The following is a 24,922-nucleotide window of genomic DNA, read 5'->3' on the forward strand; positions in this document are numbered from 1 at the left end:
CAAGATCATTAATATATCATAGCAGTAGTTAGTGTTCTAGTCAGTTTTGGTCTGAGTATGGGAATGCCTACCTCAGTGATGATATGATCTCATATATATATTTTGCATTGAATTTTTTACAGGTTCCAACCAGGCTCTCCACAAGATCATCCTTGAAATGATAAAGTACTTCACTCTTCCTAGATGATAAATGAAATCCTCATCTACTATAGGCTTTTCACTTTAGGGGGAAATCTGTTACACAAAATATTGTCACCATGACTATTTGCAGTCAGTATGGGTCTATCATCATTCATACTGTCCTCCTAAGCAAGTCTCAAACCTCAGCTTTTCATTTCAAGCTTTGAAAATGAGAGAAAGACCTTAAAAATCATTAAATCTCTGGTTCCGCACTTTCTCAAACTGTTTCCTGCGGTCCCGCACCCTTTGTTCGTGTTACCTGCGGACTTGCCCGCTCTGTCTCTAAAGGAGTGGGTGCGGACCCCTGTGAAAGTAAAAAAGGTGCAATTTTATTCTTAAAAACTCACTTTGGGTTAATTCTAGATGATTCTGGAAGGAATTTTGACGTTGATGGTTCGCTCCTAAGTGGTTCATGCATCCCAAAAGTGAAGGAGCTAATCCCTTGATGAGAGGATCTATCCCTTTGAAGGAGGGCTTTATCCCTTTGAAGGTGGACCTGGTAACTTCCCTCCATTGCACTATAAATTAAGGCATTGGGCTGGTTGCTAGGGAGGTTAGAAGTTGAACATTTTTTAGGGTAAATGCTGGTGGAATTGAGACTTCCCAGTTAAGATTGAGAGGAGAGATCACATACCTTTTGGCTTCATTGGGAAGAGAGTGAAACTTGTCAAAGTAAAGGAGACTTCTTGATGGACCCTGGGAGGAGCTTGTACAACATCAAGGCACAGGTTGTAAAGTTCTTCTTTGATCTAAATTAATACAATCAAATTCATTTTTCTCAACAAATTGTCTTATGTGATTTCTTTCATGAATTCCTTGATCATCATGATAAGTATGCTTTATTATATTGGCTTTTCAGGTGCTATTTAATTTGTGTGTCTGTTTGTGTTTGCAGATTCTCTAAAAGGGAGCTCATATGGATCAATGGAGCGAGGCTTCCACAAACTTGCACTGGACCCAAGGTAGGCCTAAAACACTTGTTTGCCTTTATTTATAAACTGCATATTTAGAGAAAGATAGAATTTGATTGGTTTTCTTGTCGCTAGATATCATTAGATACTAGGGAGGTCGGTCTTGTCCGCAAGAACGACTCATTCCGTGTGACAAAGGCCACCATCTACCCAGTCCCTTTGATGTTTTCATACTGCTGTTCGAGCTCACATGCCTCTGTCTCTAAGTGCTTGATGTTGGGGTCCTCCTACAGATTGGTGAGGACCTTGAATGACTCTTCCAAAATTCTAGTACAGTCCCTTACTTCACTGTTGATCTCTTCCATCCCCGATGTAATATCAGTGGTGCGTTATTCTCTAACTTTTGGAGGGGTGGATTGCTACACCTTCAACCACAGCTTTGCTATCTGAAGGTTTAGCTCCAGCTAAACCTTGGCCATTTCTTCTCATGCCTCGCACCCCTACTACTAATCTGTGGATGCACACCTCTGCTGGTGTATTTGCTAGGATGGCCTACTCAGGGACCATTTGGGAGGCTTCTTCCAGTACTTGTACCATTTTCCTGTTCTATGATACAACCGCAACACACTGCAAGCTCAACTCTTCCATGTTGATCTTTTGCTCGCTCAAGACCTACAACATGCAACTCTCCCTAGCTCGTAGTTCTGCAGTGATCCCATCCTGCAGCACATAGAGCATCTCCTGCGGGAGCACAACCATGTTGATCCCAATGCCTCTCAGTGTGCTAATTGTAGGCCTGTCAGCCTCATTTGTAGTAACCAGTGCCCCCTCTAGTAGCACTATTATGTTGGCAGCTCGAGCACGTAGAATTTGCTCAGCTGCAGCTGTCCCTACTGCGAGGCTGGTCAAAAGAGTACCAACCTAAGGAGTGCGCACCTACAACTCCTGAAGCTGCACTCGGAGGGCCCCCAACACAATCTGATTCTCCTCTGCGTAGTTCTGGAGGGCCTCGGTGGTGACGTCGTGCACTGTCTCACCTATGTCGTGCAGATCCCCCTCCGTAAGGGTGATTGAGTTGATAGACAACTTCAATTATTTGACCTTCTTGCACGGCCCCATCCGCTCGCTCAGGTGTTGGCTCTTTAGTTGTGTTGACGTTGTTTGTGGGTCTGCACTGCCCTCCTCTTCCTTTGTTTCCATATCTTTCTCCTGCCCATGCGAAGCCAACTTCTGGCCCTCACATTCCTTCTCAGTTGCCTCATGTACTGCTGCTGCTGTAGCCTTTTCCTGTTCTGTTGCTGTCTACGCAACATCCCACGGCTCCTGCAATTTTGTTGTTGCTGCTTCTTGCCTTCTCTTCTCTACCAACTGTGCCATGTGTAGTTTGGCCTCCTCTTTCTTCTTCTGCGCAGCAGACTTCTTCACTGCTGCGATGTCTGGGGCACGCCACTCCGGTGCCATTTCTCTAGTACATCGAAAATCACATCATCTATGGCTATGAAGGGTAGATCACTCCATTTCTTGGCCAGGTCCTTGCGTGCTCTGAGATATATGTTGTGGAATTTCACTTTAAATTTTGCAAAACTTTACAGGTTGTTGTAGATAGTGGGTGATAACTGCGGCTTGTGGTTAATCCCCATTTTGATGTTCATCTCCATGAACACCCAAAACATCTTATTGTCACGGATTTGGTTCACGTCCTTAGTGGCCCATAGCAAAGTGTACTTCGCGGCCTCCAGGAGATCCTTATCAATTGTGGGTAACTGGCTGTCCTCCGATAGTTTCCCTACCACCAACACTATGGATAGCTAAATCCATGGATAGTGGAATGTTTTTCCTTGTTCCTGTGCCTCACAACAATTTTCTAGGAACTCTTTGCATAAAAACTCGGACCAGTTAAATTGGACCCCTTTCACGCACTGCTCAGCAAGTGCCACCACCGGTGCAGGTACCTCGTCCGCATGACACTTCTACATGATCTTACCCGCTAGTATCTGAGTCACTACCTTGACTACTTTGTTGTTGATACTAGAGATCGCGTAGCCCCTCTTCTTCTTTTCTAGCTTGTATTTCTTCTTCATGGCCTAGGCGATGGCCAAATCACTGCTCTTCCCCTCCGAGATATATGCAGGGTCCTCTCCTTTCCACGGGAGCCAGGTAATGCAATGGATTAAGTGGTATGTGATGGGGATGATATCCTCCAGCCACAAACACCCACCAAGCACTAGGTAGAGCAACTGCTTCACAACGAAGATCATCACAGGGGCATGGTGGAAATGTGGCACCCAGAGCAGGTTTAATAACCATGCCTTTTCCACTCCGCGTAACCACTTTCGTGGCTCCAATTCTATAACCCCCGCCATAGTGTTCTGCTTGGGCTTCATGAGCTGCATGGTCTCTAGATGAGGGAATTTATCATGGTAATTGAGATCACAATCTTCAAAATTCAAGTTTGGCACCTGCCCCAGGTGCGTGCCCTCAAAGATGATGTCTCCGGAGGAGCGGAGTCTGTAGAAGCTCTTTCTCTCGTCAAGGTAGCTTGGTTGGAGGGTATATATCCAGGGGGATATATGCAAGTAGCTTGGCTAGAGGGTGTGTTGTTGGGAAAAGTATCCAATACGGAATGACCCTATCCCACTCTAAGGGTGATAGTTCCTTAGCAACAATCAAAGCAAAGCTATTTGAGATTACTTCTTTATGAGATGTAAAAGAGGGGAGAAATAGATCCACTAACCAATGTCTTTCGCTAATGATTGATCCAATCTTCTCTCCTTGCTGCCTGCTCCTAGCTCCTTGCTCTTTCACTGGCCCAGCTACACCAAGATCCTGCAAAATGGCAAGAGAGGGAAACTACAAGAAGCATACATTCATAATTGATTCAAGGATTAGAATAAATCAAATACACAAGTATAACAAAACACCATTGAGATACATGCATATAGAAGAACCTCAAATGCTTTATTAGTGGAAGAAGTAAGGTTCAGGAAGTGATACAACCATAAGAGGCCCAATCCAGCATCACCTTCCCAGCAGAAAGAAATCTCCTCTTCACCTCCTTCAAAGAAAATCACCCAATAGTTCTAAACTCAAACCAACAACAATTCTTTACATTCACAAGATTCCAGCCTCCTTAGACCTCATGAGAGAGATCTATATATAGGAGTTTTGGAGAAAGGATGAGTCAGCTTGAGGCTGGCATGAAGCTGACTAGTTTCCTCTCTCACTTCAGTTATTCTTCAGTTCTTGAGTCCACTTGGAGGTTCTTTCTTCCACTTGGAGATCTAGAACCTCTTACTCATCACCAGTCGAATTCCCTGATCCAAGTGTCATTTTGGAAGCTTCCTGGGCATTGACACCTTGAGGAATGACTGTGCCACATGTCCAAACTCGTCCAGCGTAGGTAGCCTTCTTTGCAGTTGACATTCAACACAGGTAGACAGTGGAGCACTTGACATTCAGCGCAGATGCTTAGTGGAGCAGTTGACATGATCCAGAATTGCCTTGTTTTTGAGTGTTTTCAGGTGGAGAACTTTTATTCAGTGCTGTGGTTTGCTGACCTTGTTCCTCTAGGGGTAGGAACAACATGTTTAGGGACTTTGGATCCCTTAGATTATGGACATTTCATGCTTCATGCTGTAAGGCAAAAAAATGTCTATAAAAGTTGCCCCCTAAAGTATGAGGTCGTTTATCGGGTGAAATGCTTTATCAGGAGGATCCGAAGTTCATTCAATCGCTGAGAGGTGACCTGTAATAAGATATAATACAATACATTAATTTTCATATTGCTTTCATAATCTAGCTGAGGCGGGCATTCCCATGCTCAGCTTTATAAATTCATTTTGGTACATAGAACAGACGATCGTCTGATGGTAGACTGATAATTTTGGTGAAAATTATCATCCTTTGAGTAGGATGATCATCTGCTGCAATGATGTACATGTCAAATGTCTTTATATTTCCTGAATATATATCATAACCTGGATGGATGAAACTAGATCCGGGGTCTTCAAACTCGTTCGATCTTCACTCTAAGTACAAGTCGATCCATGTGAGAATTGCGTTGAAGTCGAACATAGAAGGACATCGCTTGATTACCGGTCAATGATGTAAACCGTTAACAAGCGCGAGAGGAATCACCGATAATGATAATGACCCTCAAGGTACGACAATACAATCAACGTGGTGTGAATAAAGGACTTGGCGTCGAACACCATGCAAAATCTTTCGGTCGAAGGTCATTGATGTATACCTGTCGCCGGAAGTGAGAAACTTGCCATTGAGGCATGCAAGCTTCAAAGTACTGAGGGGGTTGTTCCTAGATCAACTTCTTGGATAATGAGTTGAAGTCGACAAGAAGAGATCCGTCAAAGGAGGGCCTTAATGAATCCCACATCAGTGACACGGAACGGAGCTAATGATTTTAATGGAGGTGAAAACGATCTGTGAAATATGATTCAGGGTGGCGGTCATGAAAGGATGAAAGATGATGTATGGCAGTGGATGGGACATGGTTTACTCTTTCTGAACAACATCTCTTGAACATATAACGACACTGATGCGATGGATCGGTAGCATTACCCCAAAATGTGGATGGTTTGGCGAGACCATGGTGATGAGACCGGTGAATGAAATAACCCAACCCGATGTGGTACGGAGGAAAAGTATCATGTTCAAGAGCGACTTGCTACCATTAAAGCTTTGAGGTTCTCCCAATTTTTCCCTAGTCATTTCTGACCAGTACCTCTTTATTTTTGTCAAGCTTGAGGAGGATAACATATGCTTGTTCTATAACCTGCCCTTCGGGCAAGCCCATCGCTATGTTTTAACGAGCCTAGCGATAGGGAAACTTGTTCTCGTCTAAAGACAAGTTTGTCGCTATTTAATCATTTTAACGAGTCTAACGACAAGGATAACTCGGTCCTTTTCATTTTTAGAGAGTCTGAAAAGGTACATAAAGTTAACTCCAAAATTCCTTTTTCGTCATCTAATCCATTAAGTCCGAAAAAGTATAAAACAATACAGAAGGGATGAATTTTCGATAATTTTAACGAGCCGAATAAAACAAGCGCTCGACCTTTTTGTGCAATAATCCCTCAGGTCCAAAAAGATTAAAATCTAGAGGAGGGATAGCTCTTCCGGTCCTTTAACGAGCTGGAAGGCCAAAACTCGGCAATCTTTTCATTTTTTACGAGTCAGTTGAAAAGAGCTTAAAGAAGACTCGTCTTTTGAGGAACGAGTGATAAATAGGGATAGCAACTGATTCCAGGTACAGGTTGGAATTTTCCAATCACAGCAGTGTCACAAGGATGGCTAGGTGAAATCACTCTTCGCAGCTGTTCCTCAAAATGGGTAAACAATCATATGGAGGTGAACGATCGGCCAAATGAAAGTGGAGGTGGCAGGTGCAAACACGACCAAGGCTTTTATGGCTGATAAATTTACGATCACAGCGGTTATTTACCGGGATAGGTTCATTTTTTAGTTAAAAATGAGCTTAAACTCTGGAGGAAACATTGCTCACTGCTTATATTTATTTTTTAACGAGCATGAAGGCCGCGTTAAAACTGCTCGGATCTTGCGTTTATTTTTTAACGAGCATGAACTTTATGCTAAAACTGCTCGATGATAAGTTTGCATGCCCCCAGCATAATAATGCAAATCGAGGTGCACGCCCCCCAAGCTTCATTGCATTCAACTCGGTGGTTGGAATGAAGGTTTACCTCTGAGAAAGGGGATTTGTTTCATTTTTTAATGAGGTTGACACAAGATAGGAACTATCCTCGACTCTTCATTTTTTAACGAGGTTGACATGAGATAGGAACTATCCTCGAGTTTTAGATCCATTAGAAATAGAAGGTTTCATATTCCACTGTGGCCTTTCCGCCAGATTACTCAGAGGCGGTAGGGCAAAAGTACCCATTAAGGCAGGGTATTTTAGGAGACCTACTCCGATATTTTGGAGCGAATGATTCCTTCCATGGATCATTGGAATGCTTCCCGTAACTTGCGAACTGTTGGGGAGAAAAGTTTGTTGGTCAACGATTGTAATTCCTCCTTGGAAGGGAAATGCAATCTTCCTAAAATAGGTCGACACAACAGCTGCCATGGCATATATCCATGGTCTTCCTAGTAGGATGTTGTAATCAAGATTCCCATCGATGACTTCAACATCTATTTCTACTGTTTTTCCCTCTAGTTCAACTTGCAAGTTACTTAAAATCCCGCATGGAGTGTATGATCGTCCATCAAATGTTTTTAACGTAGTTGATGATTTCGACAAGGGTGGTGAGCCTAAATTTTTCCAGCAACTCATCGACATGAGACATGTAGATGCCCCCTCATCAATAATTGTTCGATGAACAGTTTTGTTGAGGGATTTTACTTGAATAAGGAAAGCTAGTTGAGCTGGTAACTGAGGGTCATATCCTTTATGATCAAAGGCCACAAGATTGGAATCCATTGGGCCAATCCCACCTATTGCTGATAATAAAGCTTGCTCTTGGGAGGATCAATTTTGCGGTACCTCAAGTGTCGACATAGCGGACGACGATTGAGCCAGGTCCTCTATCATATTATAATCCTGTGCTATTTTGGCACGAGGATTAAATGTCGATTTGTGTACTACTCCCTTTGGCAACTTTATCATTAGTTTAGGAATATTGGGTGGCACAACTTTGGTTAAAGTTGTCGTCGAACTACTTGGTTGTTCATTAGCCTTGTTATTCGACAGCCGTGGATTGCCGTAATCTTTATTCCTTGTCAAAGCATCATTTTGCTGCTTCGAGACAGACAACATAAGCACTTGGGATCGGGAAGCATTTTGATTAGCAACCAGATTTTGACTGGGGTTGGGAAACGGATCAGTCAATACTGCTGGGGTTTTTGAACTCTTAAAGAGTTTCTTAACTTCAGCTATATGTGGACAATTTTTCGTCCAATGATCCTCATCGCATATATGACACCCTGCCGGTGGTTTCCTTTTCCTCCCTTTCTTTTTCTTCTTGCCCCCTGGTTGCTTCAGTCGTTTGCCCTTGTTGTCCGACACGGCACTTACTTCCGAGGCAAGAAGTTCCTCATTTGCATTTTGACCGAAAATCATACGGGCCTTTTTAGATATAGCCTTTGTCGATTTCATGTCTGTTGCGCCAATCACGCCATCGCCGGCATGAGAGTCACTATTTGATTTAGGAGGAGGAGGAATTGAAAATTCCGGTCTAGGGGCGTCAGGTATTTTATCATAGAGCGTGCCGGACTGAGTATATACTAAGTCTAGATACTGTGCACGAGCAATAACTTGCTCCTCCGTTACGACTCCCCCCCTTGGCCACATCTTCTGTTATGGTAGGAAGTAATGACTTTATAAACCATTCAGCTAACAACTGATCTGGAACGTAAGTCTTTACGATCATGCGACGACGACGCCACTCATGTATATGATCGGATATATGTGTGGCCATCGTCTGCTTGAAGTTGGTTAAGATTTCCATTCCAGTTTCACACCTTATCGGTAATTGAAAATGGGTTAAGAAAGTCGTGGTTAGGGAACTGAAATTGTCGAAAGAGGCTCTAGGTAATTCAATATACCATTTAGCCGCTGGACCCGTCAATGTCCTCTGAAAAAGGTGAAGCCTTATCGAATCATTGTTCAGGGTGTTCGACGAACACCACAGATGAAAAGTCATGATGTGATTCGATGGGTCTTCACCTGGATTCCCATTGAATTTAGGAATGTCCGATGGAAGTTTATGCGGAATCGCTGGCCACCAAGGGGCATAAGCAATTGGATCATTCGTCAGCCGGTTTAGATCTGGTAATTCTAGAGTTGCTACAAAGGGCAACTGTTGATTCAGGTTAGGCGGAGCATACCCAGGATAAGATGGAATCGCCTGAGAAGTGGGTCTTTGCATACCAGCATAATGTATTTGATGCTGGCAACTTTGACAAGTTTGATGGGCATAACCGTTATTATACGGTTGCCCATTACTTATAAAGACTTGTTGCTCGGGTCCTTGATATGATTGCTGGAATTGCGGTTGTTGAGTTTGAACCAGCTCTAGTTGTTGGACCATTTTCTGTTGTCCAATACTGGATGATTGACCAAGATGAGGAGTCATAGTACTTGTTTGAGCCTGAGTCGCTCCAGATAAGGAGGCACTAACCGGAGGTTGTGATTGAGTTGTCGAGACAAGAGGCTGTTGTATGGCAACCTGAGAAACTTGGGGTTGACATACAACAGGTAGCGCTTGTACTTGCGACGCAATCAACATACCAGGTATAGTGGCAACATTCGACACAGGGTGGACTGGTTGCATTGAATATGCAACCCTTGGTTGCTGAGGCAGTATTGGTACCCATCCGCTGGATGTAATTCCAGTTTGACCTGAACTTTGTTGTAAACTCCCATATGGTCGTTCTCCAGGGGGGAACAACGAAAAGGCATACTGCCCTCCATATGGTGGCAATCCAGTGCTTAAAGGGTAGATTGGCCTTTGAAGACACATTGGATCAAGTTGTTGAGTTTCAACATAAGAAATACCAGATGATAATCCGGATGAAGAAATAGGAGCTAACCATGCCGTCGAAACAGTCTCTGATTGGACTCCAGCTTGTTGTTGACAATTTGCAGGGACAGATGGTATACCAACAAACATCGTTGGAGTAGCAGCAGGAGGCTCTGCCGCTGCTGTGTCAGATGACACAGTCCTGGATGTCGACGGTTGTTCAGACATATTTAGTCTATCCAAAAGATTTCCTAGCGATTCTACAAGAACTTTGTGATGAAGGTAGACTAACTTCGAAGATCAACGCAGGAATAAAGGGTGATTGTTCCATTTAAAATAAATTGTTAACGACGCTTTAGACACAACTTGCTTTTTCAGTTTTAAAGAGTCGAGAAAAAGCTAAAGATGACTCTAGTCTCCTTCGATGTTTTAACGAGCCCGAAGTGACAAATGCTCGGATGGACTTTTTCAGTTATAGAGTTTGAAAAAGGCCAAAAGAAACTGCTCTGGAGATCTAGGCAGAGGGTGTGCCAAACTTTTCGCAAAACCACAGAATACATTTTACGGTACGGGTGGTCGATCTTCGTGAATGCTGTGTTCACTGCATTGCGATCAGTAAGGCAGCCGACACGGCTTCCTAAGGATAAAAGATATATGCCTATAGGGGTCTCCCAATATATACGCGACGGTACGTTGGAGCACAATCCGTATTAGCGCCACCGACTCTCAGGAGGAATCACCCACCTTCTTCGAGATCGACAGTCACTATGTTTAACGACGCCGGAACACGTCTCTAGCTTAGACCTCTATGTGTTTGCGTTATGTTTCAAAGCGTTGTTAGGTTCATTCAGTTTATTTTAGGTTGATCTTTTTAAAGTTTGCCTTTCAAGGTTCACCACGAGATGTATGATACAAATTCCTAAATGCAGTCTAAGATGATAAGCAAGCTTTACAATCTTTTCAACTTATGAAAATCTTAACTGCTGAGGGAAAAGAAAGACATCATCTTTTCACACAGATCATAGAGCACACAGTAATGCACTTTTTCCTAAATCCACATGCAAGCTGTCAAAATGCACATGTACAATGCAGGTATTTCTTTTCTCTTTCTTAATGTTGGTGTACTACAAAAAGAAAGATGTTGTATAACTTTGAATTCAATTTCAAGTGAAAGCAAACAACATTTTGTCCAAAATCAAAAGACACCTTAAGATTTACTTGTTTCAACACTAGAAATACATAAATTCAAACCATATGACGAAAGCAAAATCTCAATCAGCTATGAACAACAAACAAACTAACTCTTAAGATCAGAACGACACTTATCACAGGTCTAGATCTAAGAGGCCACAGCAAGACTAGTTCACTTTCGTTATGGGAAACTGCAAATGATGTAAGAAATACACAAAGAAAAAATACAGTTCCTTTATACAACCGAGGCGGAATAGTGGCAAAGAAAGGTGGTTTCAGATAGGTACATTGACTGATAACAGGCTGCAAAAACAGGGATGAAAACAGGGCAACAGAAAGCAGAGAACCCCAGTTGCACAAGGCCACACTGGTTCAGCGCAGGTAGAACACTGTCAATTTGACATTCAGTGCAGGTAGCCCCTTCGGGACCTGCGATGAAATGCAGACTGCCTTCACAGTGCCTGCAATGAAGGAAAAACTCTCGTTTCTCTTGGTTTCCGGGTTACAGATTGCTCAAAAATCAACAGTTTTTGGCCAAATCAAAGCTATCAATCAAGTACACACTAAAGGATGAAAAGGAGGATGAAAAGCTATCACTAAGAGCTGTTCAGAGTCCTTGTGGATCAGCTCTTCAAATCATAAACATGCCTAGAAACTGAGCTAGAGTAGCTGCCCTCTACTTTGCATTTGAAAGATCCAAATGCAGTTCGATTCGGTACTCCCTGTGTTTAGGAAATGAATAGCAAAAAACACAAATAACCAACAAGATACGATCCCCAGTGGAGTCGCCAATTTGTTGTTGGGAAAAGTATCCAATATGGAATGACCCTATCCCACTCTAAGGGTGATAGTTCCTTAGCAACAATCAAAGCAAAGCTATTTGAGATTACTTCTTTATGAGATGTAAAAGAGGGGAGAAAGAGATCCACTAACCGATATCTTTCGCTAATTATTGATCCAATCTTCTCTCCTTGCTGCCTGCTCCTAGCTCCTTGCTCTTTCACTGGCCCAGCTACACCAAGATCCTGCAAAATGGCAAGAGAGGGAAACTACAAGAAGCATACATTCATAATTGATTCAAGGATTAGAATAAATCAAATACACAAGTATAACAAAACACCATTGAGATACATGCATATAGAAGAACCTCAAATGCTTTATTAATGGAAGAAGTAAGGTTCAGGAAGTGATACAACCATAAGAGGCCCAATCCAGCATCACCTACCCAGCAGAAAGAAATCTCCTCTTCACCTCCTTCAAAGCAAATCACCCAATAGTTATAAACTCAAACCAACAGCAATTCTTTACATTCACAAGATTCCAGCCTCCTTAGACCTCATGAGAGAGATCTATATATAGGAGTTTTGGAGAAAGGATGAGTCAGCTTGAGGCTGGCATGAAGCTGACTAGTGTCCTCTCTCACTTCAGTTATTCTTCAGTTCTTGAGTCCACTTGGAGGTTCTTTCTTCCACTTGGAGATCTAGAACCTCTTACTCATCACCAGTCGAATTCCCTGATCCAAGTGTCATTTTGGAAGCTTCCTGGGCATTGACACCTTGAGGAATGACTGTGCCACATGTACAAACTCGCCCAGCGCAGGTAGCGTTCTTTGCAGTTGACATTCAACGCAGGTAGACAGTGGAGCACTTGACATTCAGCGTAGATGCTCAGTGGAGCAGTTGACATGATCCAGAATTGCCTTGTTTTTGAGTGTTTTCAGGTGGAGAACTTTTATTCAGTGCTGTGGTTTGCTGACCTTGTTCCTCTAGGGGTAGGAACAACATGTTTAGGGACTTTGTATCCCTTAGATTATGGACATTTCATGCTTCATGCTGTAAGGCACAAAAATGTCTATAACAGGGTGCATAGGATCAGTTTGTTCCTCCATGCCCTTGTCCTCGTCTTCTTCAATTATGAAGTTTTCTAGTTCTTCTTCCTCCTCATCAGTTTCTAGATTAACTGCTTTCCCTTTTTCTTCCATCGTTAATCTGGTGAGTAGCGGGTTGCGAGGGGACACACGCACTGGAATCATCAGCTATTTTTCTTTCTTAGGCCTCGGCATGCGTGGTTATTTAGGGATTTTTGCCACAATTCCGGTGCATTTGGGGGAATCTTCTATGGTCAGGGCCTGCGCAGCCTCTTCGGAGGTCATCTCTGCAATTTCCATAGCTTCCTTAGATGTTGCCATCTTGCTCTTCCAAAAATATCTGAATTGCTCAATTAGGGGCTCAATCAACACTCAGCACAGGGCAAACAGATCTTGACTCAGAATACATGGGGCATACAACTGCTCAATTCGCAAATGACCAAGTGTTGTTTGCTAGGCAGCCCTCTATAATTTATAGCACCTTTTGAATTTGAATTCAATCGCTCCCCCCAAATCTGGTTCATTAATGCTCCCTTGGCGGCAAATTTTCCTAAATCTTGCCCATAAAGTGTGTCTTAATTGCCTCCCACCCACTCCATTGGCCTCAAGTCGAGCATCAGATCATGAATATTGACTCCAATGGTCACTTTCCAGCCAACCCGCGCCGCAGCACAACCCCTCTTGTACGGTCACGAATCTTGTGACACTTTGCTCCTGTGCGCATCTCCAACATTGCATAGCTCCCGAGTAGAGTAGTTTATAGTCCTGCACCTCCTTTCAACTTCCTGGAGTGCTAAGATTATACTTCCCATGGTTAGTCAGGTGGTCGTGCCACCTGTATAGGGTTTCAACTGGTCATCCATCACTTTTCTTGGAAAACATCCACCTTTTATTGTTACTGGTTGCGTCGCGCACTATATCATCTACAGTGCGCCACCATGGTTGATCCGTTTAGTAATATGTAGTCCAATCCAAGGCATCAGACTGATTAACTCTTGGCGATAGTCCCCAAATTCGTCAACATGATTGTGTGCACCCTGTTCTATCACCCTGGTCTCCTTATCGAGAAAATATTCCTTTATCTCGTCCTCACGCTTCTTGATTTCCGCTTCCACCAGAGCGCTTTTCTCCCTTAATCGCACCCTTTCTTTCATGATTTCTTCAAGTTGAAGATCACCCTGTCATATTTCTTCCTCAGGTCCCAAGCATTCTTCTCAATTCAGCTAAGCGATCCCTTCTTCCAAGGCTCCGTGAGTCGTCGTATCTATCAGTGCTGCTATGCGTAGACTAGGCATTTTATACTCTATAGGGATTACAATGTTCACTCCATACTCTAATCTTGGAGGCATATGATCCGTCAATCTCTTGCATGTTGTCCTATAAGCCCACAGAACCACTAGTATGCACAGGTCCCAATCAGTCCGATGCGCATCATATACCTTCTTTAGTACTTTGCATACTTCATTAAAGGCTTCTGCATGGATAACCTTCTACACACTTGGTATTTCCATACTCTGTTGTTCTAATTGGAGGGGTCATTAGCACCATTTCCTTGCCCACATATGTTTATTGATCGTGTCTCCTAACGTGAAGTCTGTGTGCATCCGCGTAGGTTTTTTAACATATTCCTGTATCCATCTGGACAGGTGTGCGTGCGGATCGTTCCGAGTTGCAATCTTGTCTGTTAACCACATCTGGGGCTTCCCAAACTACATGCACATCATTCTCCTACATTCATGCCAGTCCTCAATGATTCCTTGGTGCGTACCCCACCACTTCGCGGGCGTAGTGTGCAGTACCCATTTCAAAGCCCTGAACCATTGCTGTTCTGGCACATCTCTTTCAAATTTGTTTAGGAAGTCATCTACCATGCTTAATCCATCATATGAAGGCAGATCCATTACCTCCATTGATACACAGCGCAGTTATCTTGTCATCATCTTACAGTTCAACATGGTTAGCTCGTGTAATTGGTTCTGCCATCACTCTATCTCCTCATTAGAATCTGATGTACAGGAGCTTTCGCACTCCCATGAGATTCATCCATCCATGGTGGGATTTACCCAGTCTTGCTCTCACGCGGTGATCTTGTAGATGAAATCTAAGTCGTCATCACTTTCATAGTCGCACATTGTCTCCATGTAGCACAATCCTTCTGCAGGGTCCAAAGGTATTACTACGCGCAGAGACTTTTTCTCAAAAGTCATCTTGCAGTTCTTCAAATTTATCACCCCGTTCATGTTAGTGGCCCAATCTATCCCTAATAGAACAGGGTAGGGATTTTTGTCATCAATAATCTCTATCACCTCAAAATTTGCCAGCACGCTGCTCCTTCAATATCCACAGTGATTCCCTACAATCTTACCATAGGTAGGATCTTTTGCTAGTTCACCATTTGCAGTTGGATAGGAGACCATTGCAACGTAGGCCTTCCCATGTGCTCCCATGTCTGCTTCAGCAGAATGTTTGCATCCGATCCTAGGTCCATAATTACTTGGTCCATCTCATATTCCCAATCTATATGATCAGTCTCAATCCTCTTTCCTTCATCATCGCATGCTTTCCAGCCTTCTTGACTATGCGCGCTTCTCCTGGCGTGGTCCCAGCGCATCTATTTATGAGTTCCTACAGTCCCTTTACAGCCTTGTTGTCATGCAGTAGCTTCATGCATGTTTCCAGGAACGTCATGAGCATTGAGGGGTCCATTTCTGGCTCCAGTCTATCTTTGTTTCCTAAAGTGGAGGCATCAATGAAGCTCTTCTTTGCTTCCATGAAGGTTTCCTTAGTGCGTTCCAAATCAAACTCTAGTTCTTTTGTCAGAGCCTTGCGAACCCAAGTACTATCTTCAGGCTGCTTTCCTTTATCATCCCCTGTCGAAATTCCACTTCAAATCACAATGTTCACATTAGGGTCTTCCTCGCATGGCTCAAACCTCATCATTTACAGGTTCTAAGTTGCGGGAGGTTGGAGCGTTCCCTTGTCGCGCAACCTTGTTACCAGTGTGGGACAGTCCTCCGTCTCGTGATCAAACAACGTACACTATAGACACGACGGACGCGTTGGATTCATAAAATCATGGGCATAATGTCCTATCCCTCTGCAATTGTAACATATCAACTGTTTATGACCTCTTCCAGGTCCTCCCCCACCTCGGCCTTGTCCGCTCCCCTGAAATCCAATTCACGCCATCCCTGCGTTTTGGTCAAGGGGCCACATTTCAGCCTCAACTCTGTAGGTGGGAGTCCTATCCATCATCAACTCATAACTTATACAGGTGCGCACATCATGTCCCACTGATCTACAGAAATTACAGAACGACTATTTTGAATTCTGTGTGTACTTCTGCAATAGATTGCAGTTGTATGTAGCATGCTTTTCTCCTATTTGACAAATTGTGCACCACAACGTAGGTGCCGCGCTAGGTCTTGCTTGTGCCTCTAGTCTCAACAGCATTGGTCCTCCTCCCGTGAGGTAATTCACGAACACTGGGTAGTGGTCCTTATCATGTCCCTGACCCTTGCATTTAACACACCATACCTCGTCACGCACCTCCGGGAGAGTTGTCCTGTCTTGTTTTAGATTCGGCATCTCAAGGCACAATTTTTTCAACTACACGTGGATCTATTGAACTCCCAGGTTAGGATCTTGTATTGGGGTCTCATGCAGCCTCATCACAATCTCCAAGGCCTCGGCCTGAGTTGTTAGCCTCTGTTTTGACAACACGTTCCTTAAATGCAGCATTAGCGATGCTACAAACCATGCACGATGTTATCCATCCATCAAAGTCATATTAGCTTTGCAAATTGTACACTTCAATCTCTGATCCAACTCCTAAGGGGTGTTTCTTGGTAGCATCGTGATCTACTTGAACCTAATGATTGATTGTGCCTTTGACTTCTGCCTACTAAATTCATTGTTCAACGTAGTTTGAATATCCGTGATCCCCGCATTCAGATTTTCATTGGAATGCTTAATGTACCAGGTCAGCGTGCGATGCTGTAGAGCACTGACCAACGTGTCTTTCCTTATATTTTCATCCATAACTCCCTGCGCTTCCCACATAGATTTTATCATGAACCAAAATTGGTACAGATCTTCATTTCCTAATCCCTTGAATATCGTTAATTTTATCATGCTTGTCGTATTAACTCGCGATGGTGGCAGAGGTGGTATGGACGAACATGGGGGTGAAGAGGGTGAAACTGGCGGTGTTGTGGGTGGGGGTGGTATGTACAGAATCCTCTACCTTATCAAATTTATCACACTTCTTGGTGAGACCTTCACGAGCTCTTCCTCGTCCCCTTGTGGAGGTGAAATCAAGGGGCTATTTTCTAGTTCTGCACTACCTTCATTTCTGTAATTTCTCCCACTTCGCGTAGCCCCAAACATCAATGTATTCACATAACCCGATTTTCACACAGTAGAATTTTAATCCAATTGTTCAAAGACTTAACATACTTACCTTGTGGTCCTTTGAGGAAGTGTCATTCTTCCTCGCTGTAGCTGACTGAAGTATCTACCGCGAACTTAGTGATGAATCCTCCTATAATTCGATCGAGCTAGTGATCAACAGAGCAGACGATCTTATCCTCTGATGCTTCCAATCTTCACACCAATTCTGGGGTCCATACAATAGGTCTATCGAGCTTGCACCTTCCTTGGCTATCTGCTAGCTTCATGATCCACTCATATAGCTCAATAGGGAAAGATGCGAAGAAAAGTTTGTGGATCTCTATGTACAAGTAGTAGTCTAGCCACTCTTCTTTTGATATTCATGGATTCCTATTCTCCTACCCCGCGAACTCATGAATCTTCCTATCCAACCAATCTTCAATTCCTTTCTTAGTTGGATTCCAATAATATAACATCAGAGATCTCTATGCAGATCCTAGTCTTAGCAATGGAACCATTTTTTGGCTTGTTGGGGCCTGACCCAGGTTCGAAGTTAATTAGCCCAACAAATCCCTGTACTAGTGGCCCTTTTGGCAACAGTCCATAGAGCGCGGACTGAGGTCTCACCCGAAGGGGTTGATTTGTTCCAATAGTTAGTTCCTTTGTGCAGGTTACTTCGTGCACTTCCCTGGCCCTCCCGCCCTGATATATTCGCCTTCGTACAACCCTAACTAGGGGCTGTGGGGCTTCCGTGCTGCTGGAGTAGCGATCTATACTAATTCCCTAAGTCACACCCGAGATCGTACTTATCTTCTTATACTAGTGTTATTGGGAAAAGTATCCAATTCGGAATGCCCCTATCCCACTCTAAGGTGTGATAGTGCCTTAGCAACAAACAAGGTAAACTAATTGAGTATTTCTCCTTTATGAAATGTAAGTGAGGAGAAAGGATGTAACTAACCTGCGTCTTCTGCTAGTTTGTCGATCCAATCACTCCTCTCTTCAGTGGCTCTCAGCTCCTTGCTCCTTCACCGGCCCAGCTTCACTGAATTCCTGCAAGATCACAAGAGAGAGAAACTACACGAAGATATAGATATACATTCATAAAAAGCCCAAGATCAGATTAAGCTAAACATGTAAGCATAACAAAACATCATTGGTACACAGCATGTAGGAGAAACTAAAATAGTTTATTGATGGAATAAGAAATTCCAAGAGGAGATACAACCAAGTGAGTTCCGATCCAGCATCTACCTCCCAGCAAAGGAATGCCTTCCTCTCCTCCAACAAAGCATAAATCACCCAATGTGCTAATTTCAATCTCAAACCAACATCAATTCTCTGCAAAGTACAAAATTCCAGCCTCCTGAACCTCTGGGTGAGAGATCCATATATAGATGTAAGCAAAGAGGATGAGTCAGCTTATGTTTTTACTTGTGGCTTCTCTCTGTCAGTTCTTGCTTCCACTTGGAGGTTGAGGGCCTCTTACTCATCACTAGTCGAATTCATTGAGGCAAGTGTCATTGGAGAAGATTCTCGAAGCTTCCAGGGTCTTTCCACCTCGTTGAATGAGCTTGCCATTTGTCATTTCCCGCTCAGCGCACCCTGGTAGTAATTCCACCTGCGTTGCAATGCAACTAGCCAGTGTAGTCTCTGCATTTCAACGCATGCAGCTAGTGGAGCCTCTGAATTGATCCTGAATTGACTATTTCTGAGTGGTTTTTGGTGGAGAACTTCTGGGAGAAGCTGTCATTGGTTGACCTTGTTCCTTTAGGAGCTGTAACAACATCTTTAGGGACTTTGGATCCCTTGAATTATGGACATTTCATGCTTATAGATGTAAGGCAAAAAAATGTCTATAACAGTTGCCCCCTAAAGTATGAGGCCGTTTATCGAGTGAAATGCTTTATTAGGAGGATCCGAAGTTCATTCAATGTTGGGAGGAGACCTGTAATAAGATACAATACAATACATTATTTTTCATATTGTTTTCATGATCTAGGTGAGGCGGAAATTCCCATGCTCAGCTTTATAAATTCATTTTGATGTACATAGGACAGACAATCGTCTGATGGTAGACTGATAATTTTTATGAAATCATCATCCTTTTGGTAGGATGATTATCTGTGTTGCAATGCTGTACATGTCAATGTCTTTATTTTTCCTGAATATATATCACAGCCCGGATGGATGAAACTAGATCCGGGTTCTTCAATCTCGTTCGATCTTCACTCTAAGTACAAGTCAATCCATGTGAGAAATGTTCTGAAGTCGAACATGGAAATACATCGCTTGATTACCAGTCAATGAGGTAAACCGTTAACAAGCGCGAGAGGAATCACCGATAATGATAATGACCCTCAAGGTACTGCAGTACAATTCACGTGGTGTGAATAAAGGACTTGGCGTCGAACACCATGCAAAAGCTTTCAGTCGAAGGTCATTGATGTATACCTATCGCTGGAAGTGAGAAACTTGCCATTGAGGCATGCAAGCTTCAAAGTACTGAAGGGGGTGTCCCTAGATCAACTTCTTGGATAATGAGCTGATGTCGACAAGAAGCGATCCGTCAAAGGAGGGCCTTGATGTATCCCACATCAATGACATGGAATGGAGCAAATGATTTTGATGGAGGTGAAAACGATCTGATGATATATGGTTCAGGGTGGCGGTCATGAAAGAATGAAGGATAATGTATGGTAGTGGACGGGACACGGTTGACTTCTCTGGATGACTTCTCTTGAACATATCGGCGACACTTATGTGATGGATTGGTAGCATTTACCCCAAAGGAGGATGGTATGGCGAGACCGTGGTGATGTGACCAGTGAATGAAACAACCCAACCAGACTCAGGCACGGAGCAGAAGTGTCATGTTCAAGAGCGACTTGCTACCAATAAAGTTCTTTGAGTTTCTTCCCAATTTTTCCCCAGTCACTGCTGACCAGTACCTATTTATTTTTGTCAAGCTTGAGGAGGATAACATATGCTTGTTCTATAATTTTCCCTTCGGGCAAACCCATCGCTATGTTTTAACGAGCCTAGCGATAGTGAAACTCGTTCTCGTCTAAAGACAAGTTTGTCGCTATTTAATGCTTTTAACGAGTCTAACGACAAAGATAACTCGGTCCTTTTCATTTTTAGAGAGTCTGAAAAGGTACGTAAAGATAACTCCAAAGTTCCTTTTTCGTCATCTAATCCCTTAAGTCCGCAAAAGTATAAAAGAATACAGAAGGGATGAATTTTCGATAGTTTTAACAAGCCGAACAAAACAAGCGCTCGATCTTTTTGTGCAATAATCCCTCAGGTCCAAAAAGATTAAAATCTAGAGGAGGGATAGCACTTCCAGTAACTTAAACGAGTCAGATGAAAAGAGCTTAAAGAAGACTCGTCTTTTGAGGAACGAGTGATAAAATGGGTTAGCAGCTGATTCCAGGTAAGGGTTGGAATTTTCCAATCACGGCAGTGTCACAAGGATGGCTAGTGATATCACTCTTCGCAGCTGTTCCTCAAAATGGGTAAACAATCATATGGAAGTGAATGATCGGCCAATGGAAAAGTGGAGGTGACGGTGCGAACACGACCAAGGCTTTAATGGCTGATAATGTTACATTCACGGTGGTTATTTACCGGAGGGTAGTTCATTTTTTAACGAGCTTAAATGCGGAAAAACACTGCTTGGTCTTATGTTTATTTTTTAACGAGCATGAACTATGTGCTAAAATTGCTCGATTAATCCAGTCAAATGATAAGAATGTCTCATGTAAGATTCCATTTTTTATGGAGCTTGCGCCTTACAAAGCTATGCCCCGCATCCTTTCTTTATGCAAGTTAGGAAACGACTAACCCAAAAAACAGATAAATAATCGCTCTTTGCTTGCACTCCAAAAGGTTTGCATGCCCCCAGGTATAAAACAGAGTTTCAAGGTTACCTCTACTTCACTTCCGCCAAAACAATTGTTTTACCGAGAGAGGCCTACCTCTTTCAGGTTACCCAAAGATTGTTCTGTTAATCTTTCAAACAAAACACTTCTTCGACGATGTCTACCGAGATAAAAAAAGGTGAGCGACGATGCCCGCCAACTCACATAACTTTGACAAAAGAATCTTATTCCAGAACAACCCCTCTTCCAATCACGGACGGGGTACGGACTAGTCATATTCTCCCGTGGAAACCTACCCTATACCCAAAGTTTTCCTGCTGAAGCAGACCAGGACGCATGCCCCCTGGGTTCCAGTCATATCCTTCCGAATTACTCGCGCTCATCGGGAGGACGGACCGTGGGTTGAGACATTTCTTGCATGAAGAGACCATTTAGGGATGGTATATGACTATTTGCGATGCGTGATCCGGGAAATGAAAGCTGGTCCACGAGCTTGACCACTCTTCCTTCGTGCGGAAAACACATTACTCTAAAGAGTGAGGAGACAATGGCTCCCATGCAATATATATAGTCTCGTCCAAGGAGTAGGTTATAATCCAAGGGTCCTTGAACGACCATCACGTTCATTTGAACAGTCTTCCCTTTCAATGTTATGGGCACATTGGGGAGGATCCCTAAAGGTCGACTGGTTCCTTTATCAAAGCCTGTCAGATTTCTCATTTCAGGAAAAAGCGCTGGCGAACCAAGCGCTTTCCAAGCAATAGAGGAATGGATACTCACAGATGCCCCCTCATCAATGATGGTGCCAGCCATGACCATTCTGTATATTTGGACGATAATTCTGAATGGTATGCTTGCTGGCAAACGGGGTCTGCCTAGTTGGTTCCAGTCGAAGGAGACAACTAGGTTGCTTGGTGGTGGGACCGAGTAGACGGTCGGGTATCGCTCTGACGAACTTCCTTCCTGCGATAAAGGAATGGGGGGATTTCCCCCGTGTTCGTCGGAGTCTGTGTTGATGAAGAGAATTTGGATGGTGTCATCTTTATCCTCTTCAGTTACTGTATCATTCGAAGACAAAACCTCTGAAGGCAAGACCGGGTCAACTGCCGCCTCGACCTTTTGACTTTCGTCGGGTATGGATTCAGCTGGTTCATCTTCAATGACCGGCGTTTCAGCTGACCACTTGAGCGGGTCAGCTAGATTTTCAACTAACAAAGGACTCGGCAAGAGTTTTTTATATCCAGGAGGAAGTCGTAACGGTGAAACCGGACGATCATCCAACACTCTTTTTGCTTCGTCTAAGAAGGGAAAACGGTGGATGGCATGATTGCCTTCACACAGTCTACAGGGGGATCTAGCTCTCCCTTTTTGTCCAAGGACTTCACTTTCGCTAGTTGACGGTATGCATTCAGCATGGCTATCAGAGGTTGATGCCACCGGATTGTGCAAACGGGGAGATCAGTCCCTTAGTATCCGAGGGATGCAGGGACAATCTCTGTGGAAGTGGTCGCCCTTGCATATGACACATGGCGATTTAGGCCTAGTCAGTGTTGTGTGTGGATTTTTGTTAGATGACACTCGATTGCCCCCAGTCGCTTTTGGCTCCTTCTTCTTCTTCTCTTTCTTCTTCTTTTCCTTCTTCTCCTTAGGAACTTGGTTTTTTGTTTTACGAGTTCCGTCAAGCGAAGAGGAAGGAGGAGAGGAAGAATTAGAGGAAGTAGAAGGCTGGTGGGTAACTCTGGTCTGGTCTAACTGTTGATTTGACTGTTCAGGAATAGTGGTGTTCTGAACGACATTGGTTGAGAAGAGCGAGACCGGCAAGCCAATTGTATGTCCTGGAAGCGACAATGTGGCCACATGGGGCGCACCAACATCTCCCCAAGAGGAGAAGGGACTAGGATTTCCACCAAGGGGAATTCCTTGGTTGGTGGGCTCCATTTTCTCAACCTAGAGATCAACGCAGGAAAAAGGGGTGATTATTCCGTTTAAAATAAATTTTAACGATGCTTAGACACAACTTGCTTTTTCAATTTTAAAGAGTCGAGAAAAAGCTAAAGATGACTCTAGTCTCCTTCGATGTTTTAACGAGCCCAAAGTGACAAATGCTCGGATGGACTTTTTCTGTTATAGAGTCTGAAAAAGGCCAAAAGGAACTGCTCTGGAGTTCTAGGTAGAGGGTGTGCCAAACTTTTCGCAAAACCGCAGAATACTTTTTAAGGCACGGGCGGTCAATCTTCCCGAATGCTGTGTTCAGTGCATTGCGATCAGTAGGGCGGTCGACACGGCTTCCTAAGGATAAAGGTTTTATGCCTATAGGGGTCTCCCAATATATACTCGACGGTACGTGGGAGCACAATCCGTACTGGCACTATCGTCTCTCAGGAGGAATCACCCAACCATCAGCGAGATCGACAGTCACCAGGTTTTACGACGCCAGAACACGTCTCTAGCCTAGACCTCTATGTTGTGCGTTAAGTTACAAAGCGTTGTTAAGTTCATTCAATTTATTTTAGGTTGATCTTTCTTAGAAGTTTGCCTTTCTGGATCACCACGAGATGTATGATACAATTCCTAAATGCAGTCTAAAGATGATAAGCAAGCTTTTATATCTTTTCAACAATGAAAATCCTAGCTACAAGGGAAAAGAAAGACACAATCTTTTCTCAAAGAGCATAGAGCACACTATAAATGCACTTTTCCTAAATCAAAGCATGCAAACTATCAAAATGCAAATGCACAAATGCATGTATTTTTTTTCGCTTTCTTAATATTGATGCCTAAAAAGAAAGCTGTTGTACAAATTTGAATTCGATTTCAAGTGAAAACATAAACAAGTTCCTTTTTCGAAATCAAAAAGACGATTACGACACTTTATGATTTACTTGTTTCGACACTAGAAATGCATAAATTCAAACCAAACGACAAAAGTAAAATCTTAATCAACTGTGAACAGCAAACAAACTCACTCCTAAGATCAAAACGACACTTACGACAGGTCTAGATCTAAGGGCGATAGTATGACTAGTTTACTTTCGTAATGGGAAACTGCAAATGACGTAACAAATACACAAAGAACAAATACAGTTTCTTTATACAACTGAGGTGGAATTGAGGCAGAGTAAAGGGGTTTCAAATAGGTACACTGACTGATAACAGGCTGCAAAAAACAGAGATAAAACTAAGCAAAAGGAAGCAGGGAACCACAGCTGCAAAAGGCAAAGACTGATCAGCGCACCCTCAGCACAGAGAAACTGAACTTCAGCGCAGGTATCCTTCACGGGACCTGCGTTGAAATGCAGAACCTCTTCACAGAGTCTGCGCTGAAGCAGAAACGAGAATTGTCTCTGGGTTCTGGGTCACGGTTTGCAATTTAATCTATAGTTTTTGGCCGGATCAAAGCTATCAATTAGGTACAATTAGGAGGATGATTTAAAGGAGGACTAAGATCTATCACAAAGGGCTGTTAGAGCACTTTTGGATCAGATGTTCAGATCATAAAAATAGGCCCAGTGAGTGGACTAGAGTGGCAGATCTCTACTTTGCACTTGAAAATGGCAAATGCATTTCGATTCGGCACTCCTGAGTTTATGAGAATAACAACAATAGAAACACAAATAAACTAACAAGATACGATCCCCAACGGAGTCGCCAATTTGTTGTTGGGAAAAGTATCCAATTCGGAATGCCCCTATCCCACTCTAAGGTGTGATAGTGCCTTAGCAACAAACAAGGTAAACTAATTGAGTATTTATCCTTTATGAAATGTAAGTGAGGAGAAAGGATGTAACTAACCTGCGTCTTCCGCTAGTTTGTCGATCCAATCACTCCTCTCTTCAATGGCTCTCAGCTCCTTGCTCCTTCACCGGCCCAGCTTCACTGAATTCCTGCAAGATCACAAGAGAGAGAAACTACACGAAGATATAGATATACATTCATAAAAAGCTCAAGATTAGATTAAGCTAAACATGTAAGCATAACAAAACATCATTGGTACAC

This window comes from Pinus tabuliformis, chromosome 1_1 (genome assembly GCF_031772625.1).
Source record: "Pinus tabuliformis cultivar Carrire ecotype Pingquan chromosome 1_1, CPIR1, whole genome shotgun sequence".
NCBI classification, from domain to species: Eukaryota; Viridiplantae; Streptophyta; class Pinopsida; order Pinales; family Pinaceae; genus Pinus; species Pinus tabuliformis.